Source organism: Odontesthes bonariensis, chromosome 7, assembly GCF_027942865.1.
Source record: "Odontesthes bonariensis isolate fOdoBon6 chromosome 7, fOdoBon6.hap1, whole genome shotgun sequence".
NCBI lineage: Eukaryota > Metazoa > Chordata > Actinopteri > Atheriniformes > Atherinopsidae > Odontesthes > Odontesthes bonariensis.
In genome coordinates, this window is record NC_134512.1 from 8,169,834 (window position 1) to 8,182,220 (window position 12,387).

The 12,387-nt window shown below is 38.7% G+C and overlaps 1 long non-coding RNA gene across 1 annotated transcript; it reads right to left on the reverse strand.

Annotated features, from left to right (window-relative positions):
* Positions 1-10,253: 10,253 nt before the first annotated feature.
* Positions 10,254-12,087, reverse strand: LOC142384607 (uncharacterized). The gene is made up of 3 exons (XR_012770086.1): positions 12,042-12,087; positions 10,860-11,069; positions 10,254-10,300 (listed from the first exon to the last, which is right to left on the reverse strand). It is a non-coding gene; the product is annotated as an uncharacterized LOC142384607 (long non-coding RNA).
* Positions 12,088-12,387: the final 300 nt, after the last annotated feature.

A 12,387-nucleotide genomic window follows, 5' to 3' on the forward strand; every position in this document is an offset into this window, starting at 1 on the left:
ACTTAATGTATGTTTTTATGTCTATGCAATGGCCACTGTCCGATGTCAGACTAAGAACCAGCAACAGCAGAAACTAAAATAAGAATAGTCTATATTGCACACGTGGCCCAAAAAACCCACAACAGATTTTTGTGAATTTGCAAAACATTGAGTAGCATCAAAGCAGAATGGACACATGATCATTTCTGACATTTAAACTGTTTAGAAATTATTCTTAATGCATTTCTGACCCAACTCCAAATATTTCTATCTGTGAGCTTTTGTTACAAGTTAAACAAGCATTCTTCCTGTCCATTGCATTAAAGCTGACTCGATTAGTTCCAGAAATCTTCTTCCTCCAAGAAGATTGATATTAACAGTTAGCTTTATCAGTAATCTTAATCTGTCCCTTTGCTGAAGAGAGGGGGGATATTGGCACGCAGGACCTGTGGGAGTCCAAACAAGGACTGTCAGATCAGTTCCTGCAGGGCAATACCACTCAGATCCTTCCCGCATTCCTGAGACCTCCTCCTCTCACTGCATCATGCTCTACAGCCCACAGCGAGTCATGTGCTCTGTGAGAGAGGAGGAGAAAGACAAGAATTGTCTTGTAGCCCAACCAGTGTCTCAAATGGTTTGTTATGACTCTGGTGTTTTAATGTTACGTGCCTTCATATAGATCATGTCAAGTAATGAAGAATTTCTTAGGTTGGGGTCATTTCCACAATAAACAAATAATTACATCCAGAACAGAATTGTCTATTTTTGTTGTTGGGAAAAAGAATACATCAATGTCACTAAAAAAAAACTTTAGGAACATTTTTATTTTAGAAACAATGGTGTGTTGACCATCTTGTGCCACTTAAAGCAGAAAGCCATCAAGCTTCTGTCTTTCTTACACAGCAAAGCGTTTATACCAGTCACTGCTGACTGGGAAACATCTCTGGGCCAAATACAGACAGTGCCTGAGGACCTGAGATCTGAACGGACTGTTCAGACCCAGAGGTAACATCAGTTTTTTATGTGCAGTCTGTGTTAGGAGTAGTTTACATGGGATTTGTCTTTGTTATATAAGTCTTGGACTGAATACACAATTTTACAAATAGATGCAAAAAGAGGGAAATTTGGAGCATAGAGCACCGAGGCCAATTTCAGTCTATTTGACTTTTCAGAAATGATTCGATATCCAACCACATTATCTGGGTGTGTTAGTCCAGTTCTGAGAAGCCTGACTTTGTACGATTTCGGAGAGACCGACTTTTTTACAAGCAATTTAAAAGTACAGTTTTGGTCAGACTAACACAATACGTTTTTCTTTTCTCTACTGTCGAATAAAGGCAATTTGTGTCAACCATTTTAAGATAACAGTACCGTGGCAAGATTTATACACTATTAAACATAAGTTTCTTACATTTTCTCTCCTTAAAAGGTTACTTGGTTATAATCTGTGTCGCAGTGATAAGATGTACCCTTAAGGAGACTTTCTCTATAGAAAGGGAATAAAAGTGACATGTACCAGCTGGGATTTTCAACATGGATTTCTTGTTGGAAATGTAATGATTTATGGTCAGAATGGTCTTTCTAACAAACTAAAAAGCAGTGTCACAAATCACTTAGATAATCTGTGGTCAGTTGGAGGTTAAAACAAAAAAATGCTTAGCACTGATTAAACTGCTAATAAAAAAGACTCTGAAGTCGTATTGCACTCTGAGGCTATATGGGGTCTCCACAAATATATCATTTCAGCACATTTAATGTTCCACTGAATTGGACTTGACTTGGAAAGAAATGGGCTAATTTTGATTATAATTGGATTGAACTGAAGTTGGATTGAACTTGTTTAATTCATCTGTATATCGCCCTGAAAGGACTTTTGTTGTTCGTATAAATAAACTGAAATAATTTGTACTGAATTGAAAATGCTCACTGGTAACTGCTAAGCCACTTTAAAAATGTAAGATTCTGATGTCTGAAGCTATTTCTTTTTGGTTTCCTGAAAGGAATGAAGTCACGGGAAGTCTTGTACTAGTATAGTTAGAGAAATAAGCCTGAACCCTCACCAAGACCAAAGAGAGAAAGGGAGATAATAGCTGCTGGGAGGCAGAAAAAGGGGCTTGGAAAGTGAAATTTGTATGACTGAGTAAAGAAATGGGTGGAGGGAGGTGGGCTGGGTCTCCTTTGAGATTCTTCCATGTGAAAAAGGGAGCTGGGGAGGGGGGGGGCTAGAATGAGTGTGAATGAGAGTGTCCACGGAGTTCCTGTGTGCCAGCACTACACAGTATTGGCACAGAGACGCCATTGTCAGAGACTAACGAGCTGAAGGCAGCTTCATTCTCCCACCCCAAATGAGCATCTGTTTACCGAGGTTATTGAGTGGTTTTACACTGTGAAAGCAGGCTGACAGTGAAGGGTCTGTATGCTGTAACTTCAGTCTCTTACTGTTTTTTCTGTCACAGCTAATCAGACGTTCACCTAATAAATTTAGCATTATAACATAGTTGGAATGATAACCTTACAAATAACAACGTATTTTATTGTATTTTATGTACCACATGTAATAAAAAAGACTGCAGCTCAAAAGTGTTTACCTAGACAGGTGTAGAAGCCAGAATGTGCAGATAAAACAATAAAAAAGTTATTAAACAGAGGATGGGCTGGAGGATATGATCCTGGTTTGTATAATTAGCATTAGGGACACAATTCAGATTCAAGCAATTAGGTGAATCCACATTATGCCAATTTAACCCTAATAGCCAAAAAAAAAAAAAAAAAGGTTTTGTTTTCTCATTTATGGTATAAAAACAGACCTGAAGCTAAATTTTGTGTTCGTAAATAAAACACCCCTCTGATAAGTAAAAAAGCTTGCAAACTGTTCTCAGCAGCCATGAGAATTTTTGTCCAGCAATTTTTGTCTGTTCGTCCTCCCAAAGATTTATGTCAACTGAATTTCCTGAAGTGCTCTTTTGAGGTCAGTCTTCAGATTTTTTATTAAGTTGACTGACGATGAATCGATTCCTCCCTCTATCACAGAAATGTTCATTATCCCAAAGTCTGTAACACAAGCCCAAAGTGTGATTGTTCAACTACTGTGCCGATCTTTTTAGATGTAATTCTGGACACTTTTTATCTACTAAAGCACTTCTGTTGTATTCTGTGCTACTTTTGGCTTGTTTTTGTCTTATATGTGTTTCTCCGTGTGTCTCCTGTGCTGCAAATTTCCAAACTGATGAAAGTGATTTCTTTATTTGCCTGTTTTTGTTGTGTATTTGCATTTGTTTATTGAGCCCCGTGTGTTAAGCTACCTGGGGCCCGTTGCACAAAAGTAGGATTTAGACATCCAGGATGAATTACTTAGCCAGGTTCAAGGAATCCAAAACATGGGCGCCCAGGCTTAGTTGGTTGCACAAAGGCCAATCCAGGATGAGCAGACACGGATTCATTAAGCCAGGTGAAACCGATCCTGGATAAGTGCTGCACACGGCTTGCTTAAATAGACCCCACGATCGATCATAGATTCACTGATTCACCTTGGCAACAAGGGCGGCGTATTTCTCCCCAGCGGAGCAAGAATTATTAATGGAAGCATATGAAGAGGTGACGGAGAAAATAAAACAAAAAGGAAATACTGCCACAGTCAAAAAACAAAGGGAGCAAGCGTGGCAAACCATTGCTGACCGCCTGAATGCGTAAGTAGTGCACAAATACACACTCACCACTCCACTGAAACTATCACAATTAGGCAGTGTTCGAACTACGGGGGACTCGGGGGATCCGAGACCCCCTGAAACAGACACGAGACCCCCCCGAAAACAGGATTTGGGAAATGTTGGGGGGTCTCTAGAATATTGGCAAAATATGATTTCCCCTGATGAGTTATGATTGCTGACGCGAGTCGTGGAGGTGTGGAGCCTGTGTGCGTAATTGGCATAAAGCTGTGCTGTCCGCCGCGTATGTATAGCTTCTCATGTGTTTTCGAGATCCGCGCTCTGAGTCAACGCAAGCAAGCAACCAAAATGGACATGGCAGCAACTTTTTATTAAGAATGTGCCTGCCCACACAATGCCTGTACTGTTTTAGCAGTGAAAAAAAAAAAACCGCAATTAAAGGACTTGCAAGCATCTTCATCTCCTTCCCTGGGCATAGAAGACTCTGTGACATCAAGGAGGAGTTCTATTGAGAATGAGGAGTCACGTGACTCCGGTCGGCCATGTTGGCAGAAGAATCTATTGGTTGCCAGGGGCAGGATATCCTCCCGCATTTGTCATTTCGGCAGGGCAGAGACGAATACAAAAGAAAGAAAGAAAGCAAAGCAATGGAGAGAGATAAGGTGAAAGAAAAGGGACCTTACAGGGACAAGCTTATTACAAGCGCAAAGCAGCGGTATTTGGAGAAACTGTCCAGCATCCAAAATATTGATCCTTACGAGCTCCCTGCAGCAGAATGGCACAGAGACCTGGACCAGTTACCTCCGTGCACATATATGGACATAGTCAATTATCTTGTCTTTGGTGTAAGTTACTACACTATGCAGGAGTTTAAAAGTCACAAATCTTTGGAATCGTACGAGACTTTCTGCTGTGGCTGGGTGCAGGACTTGGCCATCTACAAGCCTCCAGGTGGCTCTGGTGATGATAACAGCGTTGTACTGGCAAAGGTAAGGTTCTTGTCATGCATTTTAGTGTGTTGTAATTACATTGCATTTAGACACTTCTTGACCAAAATGACAACGTAATTAACTGCGACTTGTTTTGTAAACACTAGATTAACGAGATGTTCAATGTACACAAACGTTTCCAATGTTTTGATGTATGCTAAACCTTATGTTTAGGTATTTAGTTGTCATTTGATTTTAGCCCAACGACACATACTGTAGCAGGTTATTGTGTTGGGTGTTGGGGGCTGCAAAGTGAACAAACCAGTTCTGGGTTGGCTAGGGTACTTATGTGTGATTGCAAGGCGTACATTCCTGGTTAGATTTAAGCCATTAACATTTTCAATGCAAGGTGTACATGTCCTGGTTAGATTACAGCCATTATCAATGTGTCTAAAGTGTAGACTGTAACTTGAAATAAATGCTTTTTACTGTTTAGTTTATTTCACTTTATTTATTTTACAGGTCCTGCATTCACGGAGACTCTGAGCCTCCACTTACCAGTCCAGTGGTATCACTTCAGTTGTGTGGGGCTTGTGGACAGACCCTCCGCTGACACGCCATGGTTTTGCTCTTCTTGTGCTGAATAGTGTTTCTTTGTTCTTTTGCACTAGTAACAGTATTATTTTATTATTGCTTGTTGTCAATGTTTACATGCTGGAAATTTTTATACTTTTTATTCTGAATGCACACATGTTCTTTTGCACTGTTAACTTTTCCTAGAGGTATATTGCATTCTGCACCTTGCGCCCTTATTCTTTTTTCCTGTTCTGTTAATAAACATTGTTAAGCCATATCAAGTTGTTTCAAGCATTTATTTCAAACAAATTAAAAGGTAATGAACAATGAGGAATGAACTCAAACAACACTTTTGCACATGTTCGTTAAGGCACAGCAAACAGTGACAATCTTATCTAAAGGCATTAGGTTTTCACCCTCACATTTGAGCAGCATGTGCACAGGTACAGTTGAATGTAAAAAGCTGAATTTGTCCAGTCAGCGTGGTTCTCCAACATCTCATATGATGGCTTACCTACAACAGAATAAATAGTTTATGAAAAAAACCTATGCAATCAATGGCAAACCCATCACAGAACACATGCAAAATAAAGATACAGACTGAGAGGGTAACGCTGCTCATGGTATGACAAAAGGGGTACACATTAGCCACATTAGCCACATTAGGGGGTAGTTAACATTAATTTTCGAAGAGGCAACAGTTTGCAAATTGAGCATTTTCGAAGCGGCAACAGTTCGCTAGTTAGCTAGCTAGGCAGCAACGTCAGGTGCACTTCAGGGTTTGCAACAACATAAAGTAACTTCGTAGCTTTAAGAGACAACAACATAAAGAGATTTTTAGAGAACGTACGTACCCGAGTGAAAATGTAGAGAACACACTCATCGACGGAGGGGTGCAATCGAAAGTAAGGTCCAGCCAGCCAGGCAACCCGGCGTCTCCTCGTCAGGTCAGACGCCTGCTCTCCCTGATGCTGCATCCATTTAGGAAACCGAAAAAAAATGTATTTCGTTGTTCCTATGTTTCCCAAACGTATTATGTGAGGTACTGGAACAGTTCTTCACACAGCAGTGATTTCCAGGCATGTTCTTGCAATTCCGCACTGTTTAAACTTACTGATTTAAAAACACACCCGTACAATGTAAACGAACGGAGAGAATGGCGTTTTCTCGCTAGCATTCTGCCAACATGGCGGATAGGGGCGGGGCTCTGTACTATGACGACAACTCCTCATTCTCAATAGGATTGCAGGTAAGAAATTTTTTTTTTTTTTAAATTACAGTTACAATTACAATGTTAACATTCAGAGTAAGATACTCATTGCATCGTATTACAGGTTTCCCCAATGTCATTGGTGCAGTGGACTGCACACCTGCACACATCAAAATAAAATCCCCCTCAGGTGGCTATGAGGGGGATTTTGTGAACAGGAAAAACTTCCACAGCATCAATGTACAGGTGAACATGACTTTTGATAAAGTTAATTAATGAACAATGTACATTGCCTGTGATTTGCATTAATTGGTTTAACATCTTGTCATTTCAGATGGTCTGCAATGCTAACTATTTGATCAGTAATGTTGTGGCAAAGTGGCCCGGCTCGGTCTCTTTCGGAACTCGGAGATCTATCGGCGCCCATCACAAGGTGAGCCACAGAACCTCTATTGATAACCACTTTTAACATAATGGCTGTGTTAAGAATGTCACTACTGTACTTATGAGGTTGTGATGGTAACATTTTGTGTTCACAGATGAATTCCTGGGTGTATTGCTGGGTGACAGAGGGTACGCCTGCCAGCCTTTTCTGCTCACTCCATTTGCAGACCCTCTGGAAGCACAACTGGCATACAACCATGCCCATGCCAGAACAAGGGCCGGATAGAAATGACATTTGGCCTACTAAAGGCACACTGTCAGTGTCTGAACCACCTGAGAGTCAGCCCAGACAGGGCATGTGATATCATTGTGGCCTGTGCTGTCCTCCACAATGTGGCCTGCCTGAGAAAGGAGAGGGCCCCCAGAGTGCCAGCTCTCATAGACTGGGACAATCCTGCCATCTTCCCGGATGACGACTGTGGTCGGCTGGTCAGAGACCAATATGTGTTAAATTATTTTAATTAATATGCATGTTGATTTAAGTTGGGCCTGCAATGGCAGAAGAATTTTTGTTAGGTTTTTGTGCTGTATAGGCAAGGCAATTTTATTTGTATAGCCCATTTTTACAAACAGTTTGTCTCAAACTGCATGCTTTGATTCTGTGCTTTTTGTCTTGTAGAGCACTGTGTGACTTCAGTTTTGAAAGGAGCTGATGGTTTACTTGCTTTGATTCATCCTTGTTCAATAAAGGAACATCGTGGTACTCTCTAATGTGTATTTATATTTATATGGTGATGTACTTTATGTGTAGTCTGTGGGAAACTAAATTATCTAGTGGTTCATCTAAAATCATCAGTTATCTAAAATGATTGTAATTAATGATCACAAATGTTTCAATAATGATAGTGGGTATAGTTAAATGTTTTAACAAAATGTTCTAGGCAGTGGAATAAATATTGGTTTCCATTTGTGGCGACCGCTGACTGAGATAAGGAATGAGATTAAATAGATCCTGGAACTTAGCCTGGTCTGGAGCAGGCTAGCTTCACAGAATAAATCTCCATGGTAACTTACGTCTGAACATATCCCACTTCCCTCTATCCCACTTTTGTGCAACTGGATCATGGATAAGTTGATCCAGGATAGCCAACATATCCCGGCTTAATCCCTTATCCTACTTTTGTGCAACGGGCCCCTGGACAACCACACGTAATGCATACAAAACAAACAGTTTTTGTTTGTTGTTGCTTTGTTGTTGTTTTTTCAATTGTATCTTTGAGCTCATAGCACAACACAGAATGTTCTTTTGGACATACTTGAGCATCAACAGGGGCTGCTGGAAGAGCTAATGGGAAAGTGGCACATGCCTGTAGATATGGTCCTTAATTTAAAAAAAAGTTTTAAACATTTGTTATATTCTTCCATCTACTTTGTAAACCCACTTTATTCTGGAGGCATTCAGTCTGCTGCCAGAAAAACACAAGCCTACACTGTAAAAAAAAAAAAAAAAACGGTAAAAAAACGGTAAAAGCACTGGCAGCAAAGATTCCAAACGGATACCGTAAATTTACAGTAAATAACTGGATCACAGAATTACATACAATAACTAAAAATACAGAATAAATTTTACAGTCAAAATGACTTAAAATACAGTATATTATAGTTGATGAATGCCATCATACTGTAAAATAACATACATTTTATGTCAAAAAACATTAAAATAAGATAACTTTCAGATTAATCTCTGTAATTTTGCGGTATACATCATTTATTTTAGGAAACAGCCCAGTCCATCTACAGTAATTTCATGTTAAAATACTATGTTTTCCATGTACAATAACAAAGTTTTAACATATAAAAACGAACTAGGTTCATAAAACTAAAGGTAAATGTCTGCCCATTTGCAGTATTAATCTGTCATTTTAGAGAATTAGTACATTAAAAAACAACCATTAGGCAGTGGAAAAACAAGCTAAATACATTACAAATACATAAAAAAATAGCTACATTTAAGGTCAGTCCCTGTAAATTAAGGGTATTTTAGTATTTTTTTTCATGGAATGGCCTCATCTATCTAGAGTAATTTCCTGTTTAAATATTGTTCTTTCATGTACAATGACTGAGAAATAATGTATAAAAATGCTATAAATGCATTAAACCAACGATAAACGTTTGCCCATTTACAGTATTATTCTGTAATTTTAAAGAATTACAAGATTTGAAAATGTTCATTGGACAGTGGGTAAAAAAGCAGAGTACATTAAAAATACATCAAAGATTGCTGTATTTAAGGCCAATCCCTGTAAATTAAGGGTATTTAGAAGTCATTTCATGAAACCGTCTTGTCCATCTACACTGATTTGCTGCATAAATGTGGTTTCCCCAAGTAAAACAACAATGACACATGTATAAACTAAATATGCATCTTTAATCAAATAGGAATTTCTGCACATTTACAGTATTAGTTATTTCAGTGAATTGGACAATGGAAACTTAAACACTGTACATCAAAATACATTATGTGTATTTAAAGATAATATCTGTAAATTTATGGTATTAAACAATCATTTTAGTAAACTGAACAAAAACTGTTTAACAATTTAATTTGAAAGAAAAACACAAGGCAATCTCTGTAAATGTAAGGTATTCAGCAGTTACTTTATATAATTGTTCAATATAGTGTTTTACTTCCAAAATCGATAGAGCCACTTCCAGTTGACCCCTTCAACACCAAACTCAGGCATTCCGAGAAAATGGTGAATGAAGAGCAAGATGAAGCTACGTCCCTCTATATTTCGTATATTTAATTTGTGATGAGCTGCTTATTGCACAAATGCGATTCTCAATCGCGGTGTTTTTCTTTCCGATGGCGACTACAACAGGGAACCGATGGCGACTTACGGTTCCCAACCCCAGGAAAAAAATCTCGAGCATGCGCAGAACACAAAGTCTAATTCACCACATGCTTCAGCGTCTAAAAGCATGTTTAATTTGACTTTCAACCAAGTTATCTCAGGGTCTTAATCCGATCCGAGTAACAGTATCAATCCAATTTCTTGTCAGATTAAGGTGTCTATATGCACTTAATAACTCAGTCTTATTGTAATTTAGCCAAATATCTGATCCTTTCAGTGCCATATAGTGTAGTGAAGTGAAGTGAAGTGAAATGTATTTATATAGCACTTTTCAGCAACAAGGCGATCCAAAGTGCTTAACCCCACTGAGTTACGGAGGAGCCGATACATCGGTGCATCCCTAGTAATTTTGAGGCCTTTTTCTCAATGCAATGAATGTGGATTGGGAGCTGGACCCTGTTCCACAATTGTGAAGCACAAGAGGAGCTTATGAAGACGATCAGCAATATTTGGACTTAGGTCATGGCCATTAAACTTTGTAACCATTTCTTGCAAATCAAACAAATGTAAAAATAATTTTAGAATACATTCAATTTGGGCAATACATACTGTGCGCGGATCATCGTCAGATCATTTCAAACTGTCTGTTCACTTGCTCGGCTGCTGGGGTCTGCCTTGTGATCCACAAGCCACTGAGCATTTCTAGCAAAGCCAACAATGTGCCACTTTATTTCCAAACAAAGAGACACAGAAGAGCAGAAATAAAGAGTGATAAATATTCTCTTTAGAGATTACACTCAGCACATTACTCCTATCAACATTATATTCTTAAAAGTAAGATTTGCTCAAATTAAAACTTTAAACATGTCAATCACAGATCTTGATAACACTTCTCTTTCCGAAATAGATTCATGCAGTTATATACTGAGTTTTACAGAGAAATAAATATTGTCTTACCTTCTCCAGGTCGAAGTCTGCTTTTTTACAGGCATGACATCAATACGAGCAGCTCGCACACACATATGGAGAAACAGGAGAAAAAAGGTCAGCCTGGCTCTGTCCAAAGCTAATAATAATCACAAATTAACATGTACCAAAAATGTAATTTATCTATAGTCATCGTAGTCTTGCTGCACCTCTGGTGGTAATGACAGCCAGTGCATCTCCCCTGAGACAGGTAGCAAGTATGTCCATCTGCACAGGCTTTAATTGCAAGCTCGAATCTAGTTTTATGGATTGGAAAAATGTTATTTGTCCTTACCATCTCCAAGGAAATAGGACAGTAATTCCACTCAAGAGAAGCACAGTCTTTGTTGTGTCTCATTGGGTTGAGTAGTCATTATCACTGGGAGTCATCCTCTATCATATGTTAAATATATGTAACCCATCTCCATTGTATGTCTCTGTTGTGTCCCGAGTTGGAAAGGAGACGTAGGAGTCAGGACTGGATCTCTAAATCTTTACTTGGCAACTGCGGTGACAAACAGAAACACAGAAATCGTGAGCTGTGTGTGAGTTAGAAAAGGCTTTTTAACTTAAATCTTACAATAAAATAATCAATTTAGTACAGTAAAATTAAGTTACAAGAAATAACATACACTGGTCCTTTAAACAGGTTAAGTTTCTGCTTTCAATGCTTCAGTATTTAAAGTTCTGCTTTAAAAAAAAATAGATTCAACAATTAGGCAACCAAACTTAATATGGTAACCTAAAAACCCACATTTCACTATCTCAGTTTAAGTTTAAATCCAAATAGACTAATATCACATTCAGCAGGCATCTGTATAATTTAGCATCAACAAACTTGTACAGGGCAGAGCCAGAGATTAACAACATTATGTTAAACACAAACGAACAAACATCTCCACACCTGGGGCGAAAGAAATAAACTTTTATGGTGAAAAAACAGAGTAGACTCTTGCGAGGGAAGACAGCAGTGAACAGGCTAATTTAGCATGCTAATGCTCGAACAAAACTAATTAAACAAAACAAAAAAAACTTTGATCTCATGCAGGATGAGTGGGACATTACACAGAGCAGCATACAGCAGTTTGACCGCATTCATATCACGGATAACAACTTTTATGAACATATATCAGCAAAGAGCAACACAATTACGACATCTGGCCATGTTAGAAAAGGCTTTGACGAAAGTGCATGTTAACAATAAATACTTCAGCTGTCAAATAAAATGACCTGGTTGCCATCAGTTACTTAGTCTCAAAACTATACAAAACGATAGTTATCTGCTAACAGCTTATATAATGGTAACAATTTATCAGAGGGATGCTAACGTTAGCTTCAAGGCTGTCCACTCGAGGGCTGCTAACGTTAGCTTCAAGGCTGTCCACTCGAGGGCTGCTAACGTTAGCTTCAAGGCTGTCCACTCGAGGTATGAAAATGAATTAAAATATCGTTCACATGCGTTATCTGGGACACTTACCTATAAAAGCGTTTGGTTGACAATGTCCATTGTGGGTGTCTCATACTCCTCCTTGGAGATCATGAGCCCTATTCCTATTAGGGCACGTCTTTCATGACATGCCCGCTACAAACCTGTTTGAAGGAGCGTTGTGTTCTTCAAACTTGGCCGGTTGGTCGTTTTGGGCGGGACGAAGCTAACTGGAAATAGGCACCAACTTTGAAATTTGAACAGAAAAATCTGCATAGATTGATTGCATGAAGTGAATGAAGTGCGTTTCTAATGAAAATAAATACATAAATGAAAATATTTTATTTTTATTATATATCACACACACATTATTATTATTTAAAAAAAGGAAATATTG